Genomic DNA, 25,326 nt, shown 5'->3' on the forward strand with positions numbered 1-25,326 from the left:
AGTCTGAAATGAAAATATTATGGATAATAAACATTAGGTACATTCCCAATTTTGTCATGAGATTTACACCATCCACAGATAGATGGCACTGTTACAACTTAAGTTTTGTGAATTAGCTTTTACAGAGGGAAAGGTAGATCAAAACACATAAGAGTTTATATACATGCTGTAAGTGTATATCCAGCAGATCATGCGGAAATGGGCACAAATCATATGCAGCTTAATGGCATGCATTTATTAGTAGTGCCCATTATTTTTTAAATGATCTGTCAATTGCATTCTGCGTGTGAAATGCAGAGACCATTCTGACTTATTGTTTTTCACACAATGAAAGATTTGTTTAAAGTTGTTTCAAATTGTGGTTTCGGGCCAACATCAGCCCAAGCTGCTGGGGATTTATTAACATGCTGTACATATTGTCTCTGTTATGAACATATGCACTTATTGTTGTACGCACTGCCTATGTGAAGGGCTATTCTTCTACGACATAAAGAACACATTTATAAGAAGTACAGTATTCTATCACACTTTCTAATGTTCGTATCAGTGGATGAGCTGTGTGTAACAAGAACCATAAAATAACATGTTAGCGAGAGACAAACAATACAAACATTAAAACACACATTCTACAACAAACATTTAAAAAACTATAAATAGGGAAAAACATTAATTCTCACATCAAATAATATTGTATACAAATATAATATTTAGCGTGTGCCATTTCTTGTCAGGTATGAGTATTTTCTACAAAGCACCTTTTTTCTTTATCTGATAAAATGTAGTGGTGACAATTACATTATGAATTCAAACCACAGATAAAATATGAAACAAAATTATTACAGAAGGAGAATTTATATGGTAGTATCCCATGTATGAATCCAAAAAGTTGATTACAGTAATTACAATAAAAGCTTATAACAGCTTGTCTCTCATCCTTTGTGAATAAGGTAGAAGAATCAAATAAGACAAACATTCTAACTGGTAAAAAAAAACACAAGAAGAATATAAATATATAAAGAATATTCATATTATCTATCAGTTTAAAAAATTTTTGCTCTATCTCTTTATAAATCACTGTTACTATTTTTGGTTATTTTTATTGATTTAAGTATGTTTTTATCTATCTTCAGTATTTATCATTTGTCTCTCTCAGAAAACCAAACTATATTGGGAAGTATCTCCCACCAAAAATAAATGCCAGATATGTCGAAAACATCAGTTATTATTCAATTTGTTAATTTAATTACTTCATTTTTCAGAAAATTGACTGGAAATTACTTGGCTAATACATTTCTCTCTTCTTTCATAATAATATTATCATTTTTTTTAAACCAAAGATACTTTTTTTTTTTTTACCTTAACCAAATACATTAAAAGAAAGAATATTATGACTTATATGTGTAATTTTAGTGCAAAGGAAAAAATAATCAGAGGAAAAAGAGTATACAGGTTTATATTTGGGATATATTTTCAGTTCAGGTGAATCTGTATGAACAATTTCACATCTACCAGCTCAAATTTCCCATAATATTAACCTTTATAAAATACCAATATTTATTATGCTCTAAATTGCATACAATTAACAGTGTATTTAATTAATAACTAAGGGTTACAAAAAAATGTTTTAAACATTAAAGATTTACATTAACATGAAAAAATATTTTATTGGGAATGTACAAAACTTTACAATAAAAACAGTGAAGAATACATTCTTTAAATATTCAGCATATATTTTCATAAAAAATGTACAAGATAATAATGCACACACACACACACGTATATATATACATATTTGTGTTTAATAAAAATAAAAATAGATATGTATAAAAATAATTGGGTTACTTACAAAGGATTCTGCTTACGTATAACAATGCTGTCTTGCATATTGATTGGTTATCAACCCTATTAATTATTATGTGCTAGCATTTCCATTTTGCTAGAAACGAAATAAAAGCTAATAAAAGTAAGCAGACAATTTTTAATGAAATAATTTCTTCCATAAGGAATGCAATTTCTTTGTCGTAAAGTACATGTACAATCATTCTTTTTCTCTGTGATTTCTTTTTGTTTTACATTATTTACATGCAAATACTGCAGCTTTGTGGAACATAAAACCAGCTAATTTAAATATATACCATAAATAAAATCATCAAATCATGTCTGCACACATGTATCCAAAACCACATACCCCAATTAATGTTTGTCTGGCAGAAACAGAAAAAATGTGTTATTATTATAAATCTATTGAGCTCATGCAAAACTGTAGATTACAGGCGTGTATTGAATAGTAACAGCAATATGATAAATTAATACCAAAGAGTTTGTTTAAATGTATTACAATGGTGTTAAAACTGGCAATTGTTAGTAAACAAAATGCCCACAGAGGAAAGGAAAACTCTATTATCAAGCGTTATTCTATAAGCTAGTCTATTTATAACTGGTAATGCAAGCAATAGGTAACAAATAGGTGTATTAAAGATTAAAGTGTAGGCTTAAACACACAAAATCAGTAATTCATTAAATAACCTGGGAACTGCTGAAATGGTTGTCCTCAAGGACCCCTCTGATATGCAAAGGGTTTAGTCTGTATTAGTTTCATGCCAGCAGCTTTTTATACATACAAAACAGAGATGAATATATACAGTTACAGCCACAATAACATGTAGAGAACTAAAAGCATCTTCTCTTCTCCAGTACTGCGTTATGATTTATACCATCCATAGATAGATGGCGCTGTTAAAGCTTCAGGTCAATGAATTGCATTTACAAAGGGAAAGGGAGAGCATAACCTATAAATGCTTATAGCACAAACACTGTGAGATATTGAGGACATGATACCTAATTTGTAATTACCAACCATTCTATACAACTATCATACTTTTCACAAACTGCTTGCTATAATCATTCAAAGTGAGGGGTTTGTGTGAACATCTGATTTGGGGCCAACAGCAGCCAAAGCACATACATATTGCCCCCTGGTGAGAACATGTGAGCTCATTAATTAATTTATTCATAATGGATGCATAGAGTTATTCTCCCAATAAACACAGAATACTGTGTCCACCTTAAAGAAGAATATTAGTTGGTCCTCACATGTATACATTAAGTTATAAAACTGGGCCAGCTGTTTATTAAGGGTGTAACAGAGAAACAAAGAGGGCAAGAGTGTGGCAATTAAGAAATATTGATGATTAGCAGACCAATCTGATATTATAAAAAAACAGATACATACAAAGATCAGATACATAAAGTGAAGATTTAAGCTCACACTCCTTTATCAGGCTCCTTATACTGAAATTGTTCAATGGACCTTCCAGGTTCCTAACCTGTACATAAAACAAATGGAATGAGGAGGGGAGGAATGAGAGGAGCACATTTTGCACTAAACACAGCACTTCCTTTATGGGTAATTTAACTCTGCACATTGAGCAGACAAAAAGGCTTAATGGCACATAAGCAAGGCAAGAAAATCCAGTTATACTATGTTTCAAACAGCACGTACTGTATCACATGATAGATGCACTGGGTTTATTTAAACCACTGTTAACACAGAGATGTGGAAGGATTCATGTATTGTACAATAAAATATAAGTTTTTAATCTACACATGCACAAAGAGCTTCAGAAAGAGAAATACCCAATATGCAAATACATTTGCCTGTAGCTACAGAAGCTAGATCTAAGGCTATAGGGTTGATTCTGCACTGCTAAGAAATATTCACTATTCACCGTAATTGATATAATAACATGCGTTTAAAATGTATGGGGCCTCAAACCACGTTACGATAACATCATACAAAATAGGACTACGGAGAAGATGTAATATATTAGCAAATTACAGGTATAAATTTTACCATAACGTAGCCTTTTTAGGTAAAACCAAACGAGTTCCCCTACACATAACACCCATATACTGTTACTGTTGTATATAAACAGGTGAGTTTCCCTACCTATGCACAGATACTGATATTGTTTTATACACAGTTGAATAAACCTATGTTTAATGCCCAGATACTAAAAATGTTCTATAAATACTGGTTAGTTAACCTGTGAGCAATACAATCCCCTTACTATCACTGTTCCCTAAAAACAGGTTATTCTACTACAAGTAATACCCAGATACTGTTACTGTTCTATATAAACAGATTAATTCCCATATGAATTATACTGTTCTCCTGCTACTGCTTTTTCTTTCCTTTATAAACAGGTGAGTTCCTCTATTGCCAATATGCAGATAATGTTCTATATAAATAGGTGAGTTCCTCTACAAGTAATACCCAGATGCTGTTACTGTATTATAATCACATCCAGGTATTACACTCTAGTATAGAAACACAAGCAGAAGCCACATTTATAGTTAAACATGAAAAGAAAGGTGGTTCACTGACTTCCTTCCAAAATACACATTTATTAAGAGGAAAAATGAAGACATTAATCAAGATACTAAATAAGATACCAATCCATTTCACTACACATAGTACAACATTAAAATGCACATGTGTAGTGTAATTCTACAATTATTTGTATAAGTGTGTGTATGCAGGCATTATTCAAATTATTGCTACTATGAATATATTTATACAGATGTTATATGTAGCCTTGATTCTATCTGCATGATTTGTCATGGTTATTTACACATTTCTGCAATGAAATACTTCAATATCAATTGAAACGCAACTAGATAATATTGGGCTTATTTGTTCTTTTATTATTTTTTATGTCAATTTCTTATATGAAGCTAAAAAACAATTATTAGTATTAAAATTACGTCCCTCTCTCCATGTTCATTAAGGTGTAAACAAATGACACGCTTCAAAAAAAAACCATTGTTTATATCCCTTTGCTAAATTAAATATCTATATATACAGTATATATTCTAGTTTTACAATATATATCTCTGAATCCATCTCTAATAGTTTGCCTGTACTGAAAATATGTAATTGTAGCCTAGTATTGGGTTGTTACATTAACTGGCTTTATGTTGCATATATCTGAATTTTAAGGGGAAGGTATAGGACTACAAGAGGTCTCATGATGCTGAAAAAAATAAACACATGAAATTGTGATACTCTTATAAATATGTTTGTTTAGTGCAGGAATGTATTTTAAACCTGGGCTGAGTGGTAATTTGCTTTGGAGTGTGTTTAACTTATTTCAATAGCAGCTTCCAAAGGCTCTAATGAGGAACATCTAGTGAATCCCACTGAATAATTGATACAGTACAGAATATGTATGCAAATCAGGAGTGCTTCCCAGTCTAATAAAGTCATGTGGCACAGGCGGGCTGGAAAGACCTGGTACATTTACATACTGGAACTGGCAGAGTTAACTCTTCCCTCTCATCCCTGGATGCTTAAAGGAAGCACAAACATGTGTGTGTATAATAAGATAGATTCATGTAGCATATCAAAAATACTGGTAGGGACCTGGGGTTTTCCAGATAAGGGATACTTCTGTTATTTAGAGCACAAACGCTAAAGACTAAAACACATTCAAATGAACTAATATGATTGTTTTGCCAATAACATGGCTCTAAAATGTTCATAGTACAATGTACATATTTATTAGTACTGAGAAAAATGCAATCAATCAAAAAGAATGGTTGTAGTAAATCGGAAATTCCCATATTTTGTAGTGTTCTGAATTATGGGGTTCAGAATAAAGGGTTCCTGGATAATACAACATATCTGTGCACTGAGGAATTTATTTTCCTCCCTGCTTTGCTTACATTTATGTAAATGTGTAATACTGCATGACACCACACTGAAAAAAGGAGAAAGAAACATAAATAAAGATCACGAAAACAGATTTAAATAGTTGTTGCTAGCACTTACAGATATACAATAGAAATCCATATGCCAAGTATACAGCAAACCAACACACATTTAAGCATGACAGATATGATAAATATTAATACTGGCCACATAACAAATCTATTATGTCCTATTATTATCATATCCTGTTATTATTTCATAATATTCATAATATATCAATACATATCTAACTATTCACCTGTCCAGGGTGTGAACCTATATATATATTTTTTTTAAAGTAATATTTTTTTTTTTAAATTGTATCAGTTGATGAGGGCCCTTCAGGGGCAGTTGCACATGCTGTACTGACTATATGTGCTCTCTCTCCTTTCTTTTGTAATATCAACTACCGTTCTGGGATCTGTTATCCAGAAACCGTTATCCAGAAAGAAATGAACTACAGAAAGGCCATCTGTCACAGACTCATTTTATTCAAATAATTTCTGTAATAATAAAAGGGCACCTTGTGCTTGATCCAAACTACCAACACAAAAGACAGCTGAATTTTTGGGGGGGTAAGACTGAGCCAGAATCCCAAGACAGAAAAACAGTAGATGGTCCTGTGTGTACCAGGAAATACTCAAGCAGATAAGCAGCTATAATTTCTTTAAATGAAAAGTAAGATCTGTTATATTTACCAGTGCCATTCTATTCTATTTCTTTAGACCATGAAATGTTGTTGTTTGTCTGGAAATGTATCTGGAAACTTGATATCCTGACATCTCCAGTAAAGTCCATTTTAAACAAATAATTCTAATAATATTTTTTTTCTCTGTAATAATAAAATAGTACCTTGTGCTTGATCCTAACTAAGCTGCACAAATCCATATTGGTGTTTTAATGTTTTTTAGTAGAATTAATATATTGTGGTTCAAACTGTAGAAAGACCCATCATCTGGTAAACCCCAGGTCCCAAGCCTTCCAGATAATAAATCCCATACCTGTATCCCTTTATATCATCAGCTAAAAGGTTATCTGAGACTCTTTCTCCCAACATATATTTCTTTTTGCCTACCCACATTGGGCCTATCTAGCTAGTTACATACTGTGCAGCCTATTTATCAAACTGCCCATACATTTCAGCAAGATTATTTTTTCTCCATTTGATATATATATGCTTCTATATGTTATATACCCCTGGGATATATACATAGACACAAAAATATGAAAAAATGAAGCACAAGGACCTGATTAAGCGAGCTTTCGATTTCAGCAAGTACTATGATTCCTTTGGATCCCCAGTGTCCCTGTCACACACTATACATCTGATTAACCCAGTGCAGGCAGAGAAAGGGCTAAAGCAAGCTGGGTTGAAGGGGGAGGGGTGGTACACCTATTCTGCTAAAGAGAAGCTTCGGTGGATGGCAGTGAGGAGGAGAGGTAAGTAGGCTTCATCAGATCAATATTATAGATTAGTATTTTGGTTTTCTTATATATGATGCCAAAGGAAAATGTTAAGGAGTTTTCTACAGCAGACAAACGGTTCAAGTACCAGCCAGGGTATATAGCTACACAACTATACCTATCACATTAGGCCTACTAACATACATTCACTTTTATATCAACCAGATCGTATTTGTAATGCAAATGGGGTGTATAAGTAAAAAAATCACACATAACTTGCCAATAGTCTAATGTAGGTGCCACACAGCCTCTGATTCATTGCAACTAATATTATATTCTATCATTATTGTTGTACTGCTCAGTAGCAAATGCTGGTACGTTGTAAATCAAACATCTTACATCTGTTCAATTGTATAAAATAGTATTACAGACAAGGGGGTGTTGTGCGATGGCAATATTTATCCTTATGGCCGCAGTACAACTGTGGTTCGCTGTCTGCCTCTCTCTTCAGTTCAGTTCAATCTCACCCTTCAGTTATTGTTTCAGGTGTCCATTCAAATGTCCACTGCACACTATGTAGTAATTTACTATCATATACCTATTTCTACAAAGATAAAGAGATATCCTGAATATGTACAATATTTCCCACACACCTTAAGAATATCACATTTAGAATAAATACATAAGTATATATATATATATATATCTATATATATAAAATATATATTGGTGTTTTTAAGTTGCATTCATTTGTATGATTTGAATGACTATTAAAAGATATAAACTAGGATATCATATATAGGATATATGATATCCTATAAATATATCTCTATCATTTTCAGATTAAATGCACCCAGTTCCAGGGCTATTATTCCCCCTCCCTTTCTCCCTAGGAGAAGTAAAATGCATTAAAATGTGCTTCCAGCTGACCTATCCTGGGGTTTGACGTCAGGACGCAGCACGGCGTGAAGGGAAGTAGAAGAAACCAAAAAAGGGGGATTTTTTTCCCCTTCTGTTCTTTCTCCGTTTCCAAAATGGATGTGCTGACTATGCCATGCATGTGGGGAAGGAGGCAGTGGTCCATAGGAGATGGGGAGGGCTGGGCCCCCCACGATACCCATTCAGGGACGAAGGGATTCGATGGGTATGACTGTAAAGGGTTAATTCTACAAATCACCACCTAAACCTTATCAGCATCTCACTGGCCAGCTGGACTATCACACTGCACTATCATCTGATTCACAGCATTTCACTGCTCTGTCATCTCAATCACAGGACCTCATTGTATTCACACTGCTCTGACACCCCACATAGCATCTCACTATCAAATCACACCACTTTATGGTATGGCTGATATCAAGCTACACTACTAGCACCCTAGCCATAGTAATCTTCTGACAGACAACACACACACACCAGGTTCACATTCAAGCTCACATTATACAGCTGTATAACTGCCTTAATAAATCTTGCTCCAGCATCCCAGCAGCCTCAGCTGCAAAATCCTGTTTTATCAATTACAAATAATTTTAACACTCAATTTACAACATCATTATGGTCATCAAACTGTCAGTGACCTGAGTGTATTTCTTTTATCTGATAACACCAGTCATTTTAATACTAGTATATATTGGCATATCACCTGGATTATTCACTACCTTTTTATTTTTGGAACCAGTGAGTTATTAAATATTCTTACTATCCGTCCTTGACTCTACCCCTTTCAAATCATTTTACTCCAACCCTAGTGCCTTCAACACTACATAACTTCACTTTTCTTCGCTTTTTCCTTCAGCATTTAATTGCACTGCCAGTATCTCACTGTATCCCTAGCACCTTACTGAACTTGTTTCATATTTTTGCATTCCCACCCCCTTAACCACTTCACTGCATTGTAGAATCACACTGCACCCCAAGGACAGAATCCCACAGTACCTTTACAGCTCACTGCACTGGCACAACCCCATTGTATCCTCCAGTGAACAGGCATAATCTCACTGCATTATTTGTAGTTCATTGCACAAAATCTCCAGCATGCCACTGCCCTGGCACAATCTCACTACGTCTAAGGCAAATCCCTGCAGTGACAAAACCTCATTGCAACTCATCAAACTGGCAACATCTCACTGTATGCTTGGCACCTCGCTGACAAAATCTCACTGCTCACTGCTGTGGCACAATTCCAGTTTTTCCATCATGTCACTGCACTGGCACAATTTCACTGCCTCCCTAGTCATTGCACTCACAGAATCTTACTGCACCACAACATCTTGTTACACTTTCATGCACCCCATATCTCTTTACACAATATAGTTGCATCATCAGCACCAATCTCACTGCATCCTCAATACCTGACTGCACTGGCACAATCTCACTGTCTCCTCTGTATTTTCCTGCTATAACACAGTCTCACTGACCCATTCTTCTCTTGTGTTCCCCTAAATTCTCCATGCACATCTATCATATACCTGAATCACTGCACTTTCAAAACCTATGGGTTTAGTCGTAATCCTGCTTCCCATATAGCATTCCCCACACCTCCACTTGTCCAGATCTTGCATTTCCCTTCTGATGCTCCTTGGAGTACAAAGCTTGCCCCTGGTGCCTCCTGTATGCATCCTTACTCACTCCATATAGAAAGCAGAGCTGCTTGGCGTGTGCTCTTCATCCCCTTTTATCCACATCTGCTCATTTTGCATGAAATGAGATTAAAAGTCACATTTTATATTCCTTTACAAATGCTTATGTGGATCTTTTTTCCTCTTGACCTCCAGTTACCACAGCAGGAAACGTTTTGATGTCCTTGGTGTTTCTTATCACTCCAGACCACAAAGTCAATGAAGAGAGGAAAGGAATCTAAAGTCAGAAGCCAGGTGCCTGTCCATAGTGGCACCTCCAGTGCTGCCAAGTTAAATGGAAGTTCGCACCGGTTCGCTATCTGGTGACTTTCTTGCAAACTCCTGGAGTTAAATGGGATCTACTAAGTTATTCCTGTGCCACTAAGAAGGGGGGGACTAAAAGGCGTGAATAAATGGCCAAACAGACCCTGCAGGGCCCGCACAATAGATATCAAAGCTTTGTGGATAATGAATGGAGCCCACTCTTTGGGTTGCTGCACACGTCTGCACCAGCTTGGTAGAACCGGGGGAGCACAAGTGACACCTATTTTTGGAGCTGTGAGAAAACAAGTGCAAGAAATCGAATCATTCCTTCCAATGCAAATGACTTTTTTAATTCTCGTAACTCAGCTACTCCTCCTTTGTTCTGTGAGACAGAAACAGACTGGCTCCTCTCGGATTCTGCCAAACCTGCTAATTGCCCTTTGATAACCCCAAGTGATCCCTCAGCCCCACGACTGATTTCAGCAACGTCGTCTAGTTTCATGTGCCAACTCACAAGAGGTCCGAGAGACACAGCAGCTAGTAAGTATCATTTATTAATATTGTTGATGTTCTTTCTACAATTCAGAACGCACAGAACACAGATTGATGGGCATAAACAAATGGCTGTACAGCAACTTGGGATGGCATGGGATGGATAGGCGGCCGTCGGTCTTTCTGCTCCACTATACGTGTTTTCTCTCACACACGCTTTCCCTGCGAATTGCAGCTATGAGTCAGCCTGTAATTGTCATCTATAGATCGGTATTTCATCTGCCCTACTTTATGCATTTTACGCAGCTCAGCATTGTGTAAATAGCATATATTTATATTTTAGCTTTCAGTTAGTTAGATGTACAAATTACTAAATCACTTGTGTTTCTTTCTTTGTCTATCTTTCTCTGTGTAATCTATCTCCCATCATCCATCACCCCTCACCTGTGTGTGTGTGTGTGCTCGCGTATAATAAGCATATGTTGGTGCCCTCCCAGAGACACACTCGTGTATTTGTTCAGTGTTATAGAGCATGCTATAGGGTGTGTGCCTACCTCCTGCCTGCCCATTCAGTCTCGCCCCTATTCTTCCTGTCATTAGGAGACAAACTTCATAACAAAACGTTTACCATGCAAGACAAACAGTTGGTGGATTGTTGGGGAGCCTGGGAAAATGCCCTCATTGCAGTCCCGAGCCCACCCTATTCATCGCAAGACCCCTCTGCCTCAAGAGACCTTTCTCCCCTCAGACATCATTGTCATGCTAATAGCCCTAACTCTGAACTTGATTTTGAATGCCCTTATTCTATTTTGGCTGAGATTTTTTTTTCCGTGGGAAAATGAAGTGTGTAATGAATTAATCGGCCCCTTTTTAAAAAAAAAAAAAAAAAAAGAAATAGGAACACAACGAGGGCAGCTCATCGGGTTTAACTTTTTTAATGGGATAACCTTGTGTTACCCTAGAAAGCAGCACGTCCCTATATAAATAAAGGCATTATGGCGTTCGCTTAGAGTCCTTAGACTCACACACACAGTATTGTACAAATGATTTTGGGGTTAATGACTCGTAATATGAATCGTACTCGCTTTATATTTATCGGTCACATGACATACGTTTTAAAAATCTACTGTACTAGAGACATCATTATATTAATCCCATCTTTTCGTTGGCAAAGGATGACTTCTTGTTTCGGGAATTGAATAGGGGAGACGTGTCCCTATTTATAAAGTGTCTCAAATCCTCTTTCTAAGCAGTTTTCCCAGACATAGGTCGCAGGCGTAATTGCGCTAAATCCTGCTGCTATAACCCCCTATACAATAGCTATAATAGTCAGGCGTTATTGCGCCATTATAATCTCCTCAACTGCCGCTGATGTAACTTTTAATGATATGATACTGTACTGTAAGATCAGCAGATAAACAGATGGCTTTATCAACCTCTCGTTAAACTAATTAACATACTGTATTTTTGCTGGCCCTCATTCTCTTGCAATATTGCATTGGCATATGCCCAGCAGAAGTTGTGTTGGTAAGGGAGGTGTGACACGATGCTCCTACATCCCTAGCCACCCCCCCCCCCAACAGCCCATCCATACATCCTTGTGTGAGTGACAAGCTTGAGGCCACAGGCAGGATCAGCCCCACATGGGTGCCAGTCACACTTGCCTCTGTCAGGGTTCGGCTCGTTTCCAGGCAGAGCAGGAGAAGCATGAAAGGACAAGGTAAGCCATTTGGAAGAAATGCACCTCATGCCCCCTCTGCCTTTGTACTGGGGGTTGGCATCAAAGCGAGGGCAGCAGCGACAGCACAACTCTGCTTAGGGAGGAAACAAAGAGACAACGCATGTGCATGTGGCATATATATATAGATATACATGTGTGTGTTTGTATGTTACATAGGCACATACACTAGCAGGCCTGCTGCTGAAGTGTTAGTGGTACCTGCGGGCAGCTTGGCCTCCACCTCAGTCCTCCCCAGCCTATGCCCAGGAGTGGGCAGAATAAGGATAGTATAGGAATGGCACTGGAGTGAAGCTATACATCAGGGCTGTAATATTGTTTGGCCAGGTGATAGTTCATTTTTCTTAGCTATTATATTATACTTTTAGATGGGGACATCCTTCCTCACAGGGGCACCCCCTCCATTATCAGCAGGTGGAATATGCTGCGATATTAACATAGAAGTAGAACAATTCCAGTAAGAAGATGCTAGCAGTGCAGTAGCCTGTGTATCGGACCTCGGCAAAAGATGCTGCCTAATGAATAACAACTTTCTAAAACTGTCACGTCTGTTTCTTAACAGACGTCATTGCTAAAATGTGTGAGGTAATTTCATTTGCACTTTACGACGTCACCATGCTGAGACGCCCGTGAGATTGTATATACCCTGCCAAATGCGTTTAACCCTGTCACTCCAAGGCTTCCTACTCCATAACCAACCATTTATGTCAGTGTGGTGTCACTACAGATTGGTACTAAATATAGCAGTCAATTTTCATATATATTTTTTGTAATTCTGCAAAAAAAATGCATACAGTATAAACATACACAATAGCATTTATGAGGGACAACAATGAATGACCATTTTAGAGACACTATTTACTATACTATCAACTGTTTATATCTTTATGAATTTAAATATGTGTATGAATATTTTAGTAACACCCACAAACTCCAATAATGCAAGTAGCATTAGATTTTATTTTAATAACTGCTCTGTTTCCATAGAATATAAAAATATACAGTATAACATGGTTTTATCTTCACACTTGTTCTGCCACTATAGCAACAAACCATATAATTGGCAAAACATAGAACTATAGAAACAAATACAATCACTGTTTTTTATTATTTCGTTTAGGTGACATTCAAAATGTTGCTTTTATGTGCTTGTGTAAAGGACACCCACAACACACAAGCACATAAATTGATACATTGTATTGTGTATATGTATACAAACCTAGGATTGTTGAGAAGCTAAACATTCATTTGATATATTATTTAATGGTAAATATTTTTTTAACTTTTAAGATTCAGTTATTAATATTTTACTGGATTGTTCACCTATTACTATTATGTGGTTCTTTTAGCGATATACACAGAAGCTACAGTAGAAGGGAGGGTTTTTGAAAACATTGTAGGCAGGCTAATTGCCTCATTGGAAGGTAAATTCTCAGACAAGCAATGGGTGGGATTTTGATGTGTGATTAATTTTCATCTAATGTGTATGTTAGCTTCTCTTTAGCAGTCACCTGTTTAAAAACTAACACTATGCACTTCAATGAGAAATGAAGAACCCATCGTCAATTGGTGGGTACATCATGCAGGCCATTGAATTTTTACTTTCTTGTCCAGTGCAAAATGTATTTTAAGGATACGTTAACACATGCAGCTAAAATTTAGCTATGGATTGTTCCACCCCACAAGTCACACTACATTACAGAGGTTGATGGTCAAAATGCCACTCTAAGATTCCATATGTTGTCAAGTGCATTATATAAGAAGTCAGTTTGGCAAAAGCGATAAGGCATTTCTGTGCCTCCGGCATGAAGAACTGGGAAGTTTATTTATAGGAATACACCAAGGATAAAAATATTTTATCAGATGAAAATGAATACAGGTATTTATGTTTTCAGGGCAGAGATGCATTTTCATAGTAATTCAGTGATGCTGCCTTTTAAAAAGACACATCATGTTGGTTTATTTTTTTTTAAATAAATATTTCTAGAATCAATGACCTAATTTTACATAGTGCTTGGGATGCTAAACTGGTTGATAAGATTTTGAATTGACTCCCTTCAGGTTTTGATTTTACGTTTGATGTGTAATGTAACAACACTCGGTTCTAAACCACAATCCAAATCACTAAGGCAGTCACATTTGAATGGATTGCAGAAATGCGGAGGGGTCTTTAAATGCTTCTGGCAGCAGAAAGGTTGGATTAAACACATTTTCTGTTTTCATTATGTCTTTCATTGTGGCAGTCAGCCAATGCAAGGATATATGAGTGCAGTTAGGGCAGAATCCAGGACCCAGAAGAGCTTTGGATGCCCTATCTATATACTACCCCATGAGTCTCCAGTGCCCAGAGCTGTATAACTTCAATGTAAGTGCAACACATTTGATACTGCCCTGCTTCCCTTTTAAATTCTAACATCCAGTTCCAGTGTGCACATTGACATTGGGGAAATCTTGAATTAATACCATCTTGGTCAATGAGGTAATTCCAGGGTTTTTACAGAGGGTTGTGTTAAAGTGGTTGTTCACCTTTAAGCTAAGTATGATGTAGTGAGTCATATTCTTAGATCATTTGCATTTGGTTTTCATTTTTTATCATTTGTGGTTTTTGAGTTATTTAGCCTTTCATGCAACAGCTCTCCATTTAAGCAATGTGGTTGCTAGGGTCCAAATTACCCTAGTAACCCTTCACTGATTTGAATAAGAGTCTGGAATATGAATAGGGGAGGGCCTGAATAGAAAGATGAGTAATAAAAAACAGAGCAATAAGAGAACATTTGTCGCTTTACAGAGCATTTGTTTTTAGATGGGGTCAGTGACCCCCATTTGAAAACTGGAAAGAATTAGAAGAAAACAGCAAATAATTTAAAAACTATACAAAAATAAATAATAAAGACCAATTGAAAAGTTGCATAGAATTGACCATTCTATAACATACTAAAAGTTAACTGAAAGGTGAACCACCCCTTTAATAGCAGCAATGGAGTTGTACGATAATAATTAAAGGCTCATACATTAATGGACTGGAGATGACCTGTCCCCACTATTTTAATGCTAGCAACAACTTACAAGTGAGTCATGAATGCAAGCAAAATCAATACCGTCTGTTTTCTCGTATCTTGAGTAACTGTGGTGGATGCAATTACACTTAAAATTAGGGATGCTCCAAATCCACTATTTTGGCATACAGTATACAAATTACGGCAAGAAAGGTTTAAAAAGGACAAAAAAAAATTCACAGTTTTCTTGTTCAGGTGACAAAAAGTCAAATGATTTTAAAGGGGTGGTTCACCTTTTAATTGAGCTATAGTATGTTATACAATGGCTAATTCTAAGTAACTTTTAAATTGGTTTTCACTTTTTCTTTTTCATAGTTTTTGAAATATTTCTCTTCTTCTTGATTTCCAGCTTTCAAATGGGGGTCACCCACAGAAAAAAACCAATATCTATTAGGCTACACATGTATTATTATTGCTTCTTTTTATTACTCATCTTTCTATTCAGGCCCTCTCCCATTCATATTCCAGTCTCTTATTCAAATCAGTGCATGGTTGCTAGGGTAATTTGAACCCTAGCAACCAGATTGCTGAAATTGCAAACTGGAGAGCTGCTGAATAAAAAGCTAAATAGCTCAAAAAACACACATGAAAACCAATTGCAAATGGTCTCAGAATATCACTCTCTACAACATACTAAAAGTAAATTTAACCCCTTTAAGGATTTGGATTTGATTCGGCCAGGCGATTGGATTTGGTGCACCCTTACTAAAATTGTGGAAACTGTACTTGTACTGCATAAGTAAATTCACCTTTTAGTTTCCAGTGTGCTGATACAGTGAGTTATTTAATGGATAGAGAACAAATCAGAGTATCCATTCTAATATTCAGTCAGCAGCTTAAAAATCCAAAAACATAGAGGACAAGGACAATCAACACACAACTATAGCAACTATATGTTTGCTTTAATTATTCTTACTGCATTACACAAAATACTGGACTAGGGTAAACACAGTCCCTGTTACAACATGGACCCAAAGGTAAGGATGCTATTTGCACAGTGGTGATTCTAAAGGTCAGTGGGCCGTAGAGCAAAATCTAAGTCTATGCAGCCCTTCCTGACTAAACACCCATACACCCATACCCCCACATTATAACCTCCAATTCCTTGCACCTTTAACCCACATACGTTAACTGTGTAAAATTGTGCATTTTCTTCGTTGCACTGATTTTCATCTCATTCTTTTGTTTCTATATATATATATAAATATATATATAACAAATGCAAGATAAAGACTGGTTTGGTAAGCTATTAATACTGAATTTTTGTTTGCAGTTACACGGTGTATATTGGACTTCAGGGCTGGAACTAGGGGTAGGCAAAAGAGGCCTAGGGCACAACAGAGGGGTGGCACTAGGCATGTATCTTATCTACTTGCCTGTCCCTAGTGTGTGCATCACTGCTTCCATTGGTGGGTTGATCGGGGGCTTGTCTGGGCACCCTTTAGCTGTGGTCTGGCTCTGTTGATCTGTAATTTGTATTGATCATAAAGAAAAGGGATCTACCAATAGTAATAGAAAATTGGAATGGTATACAGTATGTTCTGTACATAAAGCACGAGCCATGATTATACTTACAATTGGTGCATAGTGATGTCATTTGTGACTCATTGAAACTTGCTTAATATAAGAAATTATATATTCTCTATTCCAAATGCCCACCTTTGTATGGACATGGAACTTTAACTATATTTATTTTTTACAACAGAGGGTATATTATTCACTCTCCTTTTTCTAATATATATATATATATATATATATATATATATATATATATATATATATATATATATATATATATATATATATATATATATATATCAAGTTATAAACATCATCTGCTTCCTTAAAACATGGTTTAGGATGTAAAGAGTTCAAGAGCATATGTAAATTTGTGTAGATTGCAGCTTCTATTAATGGCTTATACTATAATGATTTTGGTGGTTGTCAATTGTAAATTTTAAGTTATCAGTTGGGCTGTATACAAAATCCAGTTGGGCCACATGAGGCTCTGTAAGTGGATCTTGCTCTATACCCCACCCACATGATCTGATAATTAGTCCAAAGGCATTTATATTTAGATCAACTAATTTTGGTTCGCCCACTTATGGTCACCCACTGGTCTACTTCTTAGCCTGAGAAACATAAAAGTTTATCTCTGTGGAGTTGCATGGGAATTGGATGTACATTTATGAGATTAATATGATTTATTTTAAATGGTAAACTCTGTTGATCAGGGCCCTCTTTACTCCCTGCATAAATCACTATTTGTCTGTCATTTGTGTATTTGATGTCTACACATTTCTGTTGTACAGCAATGCGGAATATGTTGGTGCATTAAAAATATGCCTTCATACTAACAATAAATCATTTGTTTCAATCTTTTTGTATTTGAAAACCATTCATTCCTAATTTAGTAAAAAAATTACATTTATGGGGTTATTTAGGTCTATTTTTCCCCTCGAAAAATCAAATTTTTTCGATTAAAAAAGAAACCTCAAATTTGTTTCAGATCTATTGTGCCCAGAAGTTGGAAATAGCTGAAATCTGAAAATACCCCAGCTAAAACCTCACATACCTCACAAACTCATCCTTTGATAAAAAAAACTCTTAATGTTTTCATTGAGGTTTTCATCTACGTCTAGTTTTCATTTGCATTAAAATGGCTCTATTATAACATAGCAATAAATCTGATCTAGTGAAATATTTTATGTGGTAAAACTTTATCTGTGTGGACAACCAGAGGTGTTGTTGACAGTAATTAGCTCTTTCATCACAGAAGAGCAATATTGCTGCATTATAAAAATTATGCTACATTAGATAGGAAGGATATAGTTGCTAGAGGGTTTGAGTAAGAAACAGGTAGTTATTGGGGACACAAATGTTTGGAATGACAAGTAGGAGTCCCACACTAAATTTAGCATTCAGGTCTGTTAGCCTTCAGCTACTCTCCTCTGAATTTATAATGTCTGAATGCATCTTGACAATAAAAAATATAAGATTATATACTAGTTAAGTGATTGGGAAGACTACTGACCCATAGGTGATATTGTTCAGATAAGTACAGGTATCCGTTATCAGGAAACCCGCTATCCAGAAAGCTCCGCATTTCAGGAAGACCATCTCCCATGGCATAGGCTCTATTTTATCCAAATAATCCCAATTTGGAAAAATTATTTCCTTTTTCTCTGTAATAATAATAATAGTACCTTGTACTTGATCCAAACTAAGATATAATTAATCCTCAGGTCCCGAGCATTCTGGAGAAAAGGTCCCATACCTGTACATATGCCTGTAGTAGTGACAGGTAGCGATCTGCGAGGGTCCATTTTGTTAGACCGTACCCAAAACATACCCATGACCCGCAATCCAGACCAACCCACAAATTTCCCCCACTAAACTATTGGGGGTCCGGCAACCGGACCCCCAATAGACCAACTTACCCTCCAACTTGGGGCCCTGCAAAACCGGTCCCTTAGGATGCCACCCAAGAGCCAAAAATGCAGGAAAACAGAAGAAAACTCCTGGGACCACAGGGGAGGGTGGGGGGTTCAAACACAAACCTTTGCTGGGTTGTGCACACATATTATGACATCATCTTCTACTTTACTATTTGGTAAGATAAATTAGTACTTATCAATTAGGAGTTACCTCTTTAAAACAGTGAAGCTGACCCCCAGTGTCCTTAAATAAATATAGCAGTCAGAAAGGCTATGATATAGAAATGAACTTAGTTGATGTAACTAGTTGTTGAACTAAATCAAAATGATCCTGCTGCTGATCTCAGGCTAGCCTTGCTATTTTTCAGTTGTTCCAGTTTCAGCACTATGGAGAGCAACCCAGTGGGGCAAGCAGCCTGGCAGCCCTACCATCAGATGATTCCTTTTCCCTCAGTATTTGTCATCATGATTTTGATGGGATTTTATAAAATAATAATTGGACGTTATGCAATTATATCCTAATATGTCAACCATGCTGTAAAATGTACAGATCAGCATTCCTGTACCTTGACAGGAGCTGAGTCATAGAGTTAGCTGCTTGGGGAGGCTGTATTTTCCCACTGATTTATGGACAGTATATTGTAAAGTAGATTTTAACCTACACTTTTGGTGCTACTAGGTCTAGGGGGGACATTGCTAGTGCAGAGACCACAATTGTACTCTCGGCACTATAAGAGCTGAATTTCTCCTGCTACATGGAAATAGTTAAACAACTCTGTATAAATCAGTAGGGCTTGCCAAAAAGATTTTTTAATAATTAAGTTTGAAGTTTATGTTTTTGGAAGAAATGAAGCAGTAAAACAAGAGACAGGGGTTTTTTTTTTAGCATTTTGAGAAACCTTGTGTGGGTTGAATCTTTCCTTGTTTAATATTATTATCCAGGCACTAGAGGGAGTATGGTAGGACAAAAGGGTGTGGAGATGGTGCTGCAAGGCAGAATTGGAAACAGTAAACTCAGTGTGTAATGAGCTTTTCTGCTGTCATTCCTACACTGGCTTTATAACTGTGTTTTGGTAACTGAGAATTAGTCAACGCATATATGTTTCATTTACTTTTTAACATTATTTTGTGAAACGAAAGTATGGAGAGAATCATTGCTCCATTAACTAGAACTCTTTAGGTATTAGTTCTTATGCTAGCAGTCCTGGCACTGTTTTATTAATACATATCCATGATCCAGCTGAAATTCTTTGAGAAACAATTCAAACAATTCAAGGAACACTAGGAAATCAGGGAAATGTAACAATATTTAACTCAGTAGGTGCTTAAGCTTGAAGAGTTATTTACCAATGGAAGTCAAATCAAATAGGTGCAAAAATTTAAAAAAATTCTCAATCCATTCTAATTAGGGATGCGCTGAATCCAGGATTCGGCCTTTTTCAGCAGGATTCTTCGGCGAACCGAATCAGAATCCTAATTTGCAAATGCAAATTGGGGGTGGGGAGGGAAATTGCATGACTTTTTGTTACAAAACAAGGAAATAAAAAATGTTTTCCCCTTCCCATCTCTAATTGGCATATGCAAATTAGGATTCGGTTCGGTATTCAGAGTAATCTTTCGCAAAGGATACGGGGGTTCGGCCGAATTCAAAATAGTGGATTCAGTGCATCCCTGATTCCAATGTATTATCATCTTCTTAAGTGAAGCACACAATTGCAGTGGAAGCTTGTATAATCAGCGTGTGTGAATGGTGTTCGTTCTGACACATAAATGTATTCAGAATAGTAGTCGTCTGGTATTCACTAGGTACAAGTCAGTAGCATGTTAAGTTGCAACATGCTAAAATGCTAATAGAACCCTGAAATTAAGACAGCCTCAAATGGGTGTTAATTCCAGCATTCCCTTTCATTTGTGCACCATGTACTTTCCACCTTGCACACAATTCTTCAGTCAGTCAAAGATAGCAGAACCAGTGCAAGTTGAAGGAGCATGTAGTTGGTGATGTTATACTTGGGTCTTCTCTTATTCCTCATCATTTCAGCTTCTAGTAGATGTAATGCAGTGTGCTCTGATTTCTTGTGTACACAGGTGATTAAATGTGTTCAGCTGGCATGCTGTGTACATCTATCTGCTATCTGAAGTGACAACTACCCTTAGAAATATGGATCATTGATCTGCAGCGTGGTGTATACGTGCAGTGATGCAAGTGAACATGAAATGAAGAGAAATTAGAACAAGACCTCTTTTTTTCTTTTTGTTCATTGTCACCCAGGTAACAGATAGAAACACACTCATATATTCCCTTTCAAATCCCTAATCTCTGTCTTGTGTGATTTTTTGTGAATAGCCACCCAGTAGAACAGTTTCCAAGTCATTTTTGTGTGAATGGAGAAAGGGTTTTCTAAAGGGGGAGTTCACACAATTTGGAATTTGCATTAGTATTATTTTATTTGTAATATTTCATCAATTTAAATGGGTGAAAACCAGAGTAAATCAAATGAAGATTATTTGTGAGAAGTTCATGTTACGTGCATTTCTTCCTGGATAGGAGAATGTGGCCAAAGGGGTAATTTATATGGTATAAAGTGTGTAAAACAGATACAGGCCATGTTAGTCTTCCTTTGCAACCTGCCCAACCAGTAGCTCCAACAGGTGAAGGTAGGCATCACCCTCTGACCACCTTACCTGACATGACTCAGGAGACCCAATTTAAGAGAGTGTTGGGGGAGACCTATATTTACTGGCTGTCCTATGGCAGAGGGTCAGCACAGAAAAAATTAGATGACTGGGATGCAGATATCAATCCCGACATTTGAACACGAAACTAAGAACAATCAAAATGTAAGATCCAATAACAAAATCACAAAGGAGTGGGACAGTAACTCCAAGTCTTGTTTTATGCATGCAAGAAAATTAATTCCAACAGGAACTAATTGGTTTAATTTTGAACACTGGATCCCCTTAAAGGGTTTAAAGACAAAGCAATGTTTCCAGAGAGGCAACTTTTTTTGTATCCTTATGAGTTCCTTCACAGCCAGGCCTGGATTTGTGGAAAGGCCACCTAGGCATGCTGCCCAACCACACCCACATTGGTTCAAAAACACCGGGGATGCGCTCGAAATACAATCATTTTTTAAATTTCCCCATTGATGATGAAAATTTGCACTAATAAAGGGAAAGGGACAGGGGCGACAATCGGCAGTGGGCCTAGGGGCGCCCTCTATCTAAATACGGCCCTGTTCACAGCAGAAAGGGAGCGTGCACCTGGCCCCCAGATGTTAGGCTATGGTGCTCATAGATGCATTACACATATAGCAGATATCTCAATGCAAAGGTTTTACACTGTAAATAGATTTATGGATGTTACAAAATACTTTTGCAGATAGGCCTATATTTAATATTGCAAATAAGTTTAACACTGCATTATTTTCCTTTAAATGTATTTGCTCAGCAGTGATGTATAGAACATGTAACTGCACCAAGCACAACCTGACCTAATTAAAGAGCAAGAATATGTGCCTTTGTCAAATCTGAAAGGATGCTGTGCAGCTGAAGATTGAGTATAAATAGTAAGCAGATAGACAGCCACAGCAAGAAAACTATTTAGGTGCAACTGTGGTTGTGTGTATATCACGGATTTACTGATATCACTAATTATTATTAGTGTAGCCCAATAGAAAGTAGTGCAGTAGCTGCAAAAACAACACTCTGTGAGCTTTGGCATGTTGACAAAGTATAGGGGTAATGGAATAAAAGTTGCTAAATTTGCACATGGTCTAGTAACCCAAAACAACCAATCAGCAGGTACGATTTACTAGTTACATGTTTAAAATCACACTTTTGATTAGTTGCAATGGGTTACATTGCAGTTTTGTGGTAGCGATATTAGTGTTTGCTGGCAGATGAGAGTTTTACAAAAAATACGCAGATATTACTTCCATTTGCAAATATTATATTTTCTTAACTTGTCACTTACAGATTCTAATACTAACAGACTAATGCTTTACAAATATGGCAGCACCCTTATAGAGGAACATGGGGGATAAGATAGGTAATGTAAAAGCATTGGGCAAATACTTTTCTGGCAAAAAAAAACAACGTGCAAAGACAATGCTATGATAGATGTAAAAAAAGGTTTAAAGTATGGTGTCAATATCTCTTTAAGTTTAAACTCACAGCGACCCCTTCAAAAACTTCCTGTATTTGGTAGTTGTAGTTCAGCCAAAACTGACCAAGAGATGATAAATCTGATGACAAATAGTGAATGAATATGTAATCTCTAACACTCTACACTCTACCTGCCTATACACTAGAGACAAGTAGTTCTGCTTCCATTTGCTCCTGATTTATTTTATTTCCCAGGGCCGATCCCTCCTGAGAGAGTTGGGTGAGTTTTTTACATAGTCATTTCCATCAGTACAACATATAATACTAACAGTTAACAGTAATCGGCACCTGGTGTACCAACATCCATGGGGATGTCTCTTGCATCCACTTGCTCAGTACAGAATGCACTACAAATAGTTAACCCTCAATAATATGGGAGCATGAAAATTCCTCATCAAGGGCCTTTACTGTCTTTGCTGTTATAGCTCTAGTTTTGCTGTTGATACTTTAGGGGGCCTATTTATTATGCTGTGTAAAACAAAATTTTTAGGAAAAAACGGTGTAAGAAGCTATGTAAAATAAATTTACAACTTATCAAGGGGTGTGATATTTTACGCCATGCAAACACCAGTTTTTCCACTGTTATTTTCCACTGCTTCAGACCTTTGTAAATAAGTTCCAGCGGAAGAAAAAAACGTGTTGAAAAATTAAGCGATTTTTACGCCTTTTTTTACGCTTTTTTACAAGGAGATCCCTGGCCATATGTGGCGATTTATTCTGCCGGTTTATACATCACATAATAACTCTGCGCCCAGGTGTGGGACTGGATTGAGCTAATAGAAACCCTATATGTATAATAATATTGCCAATATTTGTCAGTTATTAAATGTATATGTATTGGACAAGGTGCACAACCACAGACTTCATCTGTAACTTAGAAATTATTGTTAGTACAAATGTGGGATATAGACAGTTGGGGGTCACCCCTCCTGTGTGCTGCTCTGTGGTTAACAATAGAACACAAGGGTCAGCTGCTCAGGCAGATCTATATCACCACACGCAGCTGAGTTTCTGCCAGCCTAGGATGGTTCAGTTATGTCAGAAATTATACAGGTAGGATACAAAAGCATCATCCTATGAAGTAAGCCAGTGTCATGCTTTTCTTTCTTTTTTTAAATTTAGTATATCATTTCCTCAGTATGTTTACTGTGAATAGTGCACCCTACAGTTTTGTCGCAACAAAGGAAAAATTAGCACCAACATGCTAAGGACAGGTTCTGCTTGCCAGCGACACTGTTAGTACTTGTGGAATACAAATATAATAAATGAAATATCTAGAATATATCTATAGAATCTTCTGGTTGAAACACCTGTTTCCAGATTTCCAGCAACAAAAGGGGAGTTTGAAACAAGTTTAAAGAAGAAACCCAGAGGTATAAGGGAAACAGACTCTATCACAACTGTGGGGCATTGACTAATTATCAGTTTCAATAAAATGTGGCAACCATTAACTTTTAGGGCTCTTACTCACTGGCGTTCTGACCTGCGCTCCCCTGCGTTCCGTTTTTTGGCGTTCAGCCGCAGGGGAGCGCAGGAATAGACGCATGTCATTATTTCAAATGGGGCTGTACTCACGCAGGCGCGTGTAGGCGGCGAATGCAGGAAAAATGCAGCATGTTGCGTCTCAACCTGCGTTTGGCGCCTACACGCGCCTGAGTGAGTACAGCCCCATTTGAAATAATTACATGCGTCTATTCCTGCGCTCCCCTGCGGCTGAACGCCAAAAAACGGAACGCAGGGGAGCGCAGGTCAGAACGCCACTGAGTAAGAGCCCTTAGTTATACCACTGACCCCACCTCCCAAGTAATACTTAATAATGTACGAGGTAGCTGTACGTGTATTGAGTAATACTTAAAGAAATGCAATTGATTTACATAGAAACACCACAGAGGAGATAAACAGCATTTTTTAGCATAAACTTTTCAATTTTCTTTTTGTAAACATTGCATCCCTTTTGAGCTGTCCAACAGCAGGGCAAAACCTCCTTAGAATCCTATCCATGTATTTGCTATGTATTTATAATTTGGCTTAGTATAATTCCCCTTTGCTACCAGTTCTACAGTTAGGCCTACTTACGAAAACAAGGAATGACAACTGTGTTGCACTGCACTCTGCTGAATGGAAAAAGAGCAGAAACAAATCATCTCAAAATCTTCTTTCAAGCAAATATGTGTTGCAGGTCATCCCATCAGGGTGCAACTTTTAGGAACGTGTCTGTGGGGACAGCAAACAGCTCCCAGTAGAAAGAGAAAAAGCTCTTTGGTCTAAGCCTGTGGTACAAAGAGCTGCTTCCTTGGTAAAGAGCAGAATATATAACATAATACAGAATCCCCACTGATTGGAGACATCTGTGCATTCGAAAAGACATTGCATTGATAAAAGTTAATCATGGGAGTGT

General features: G+C 36.9%; 1 long non-coding RNA gene across 2 annotated transcripts in view; it reads left to right on the plus strand.

Moving 5' to 3' along the window:
- The first annotated feature begins 9,963 nt into the window (after positions 1 to 9,963).
- LOC108713425 overlaps positions 9,964 to 25,326 on the plus strand; it is a 61,542-nt gene continuing 46,179 nt past the window's right edge. The window contains exon 1 of one of the 2 annotated variants that reach the window (XR_005961329.1): positions 9,964 to 10,578. This is a non-coding gene — a long non-coding RNA (uncharacterized LOC108713425). Of the gene's footprint in view, positions 10,579 to 11,916; positions 12,251 to 25,326 lie in introns of those variants that run through there. The other variant, XR_005961330.1, reaches the window with a different exon arrangement.

Source organism: Xenopus laevis, chromosome 1L (genome assembly GCF_017654675.1).
Source record: "Xenopus laevis strain J_2021 chromosome 1L, Xenopus_laevis_v10.1, whole genome shotgun sequence".
NCBI lineage: Eukaryota > Metazoa > Chordata > Amphibia > Anura > Pipidae > Xenopus > Xenopus laevis.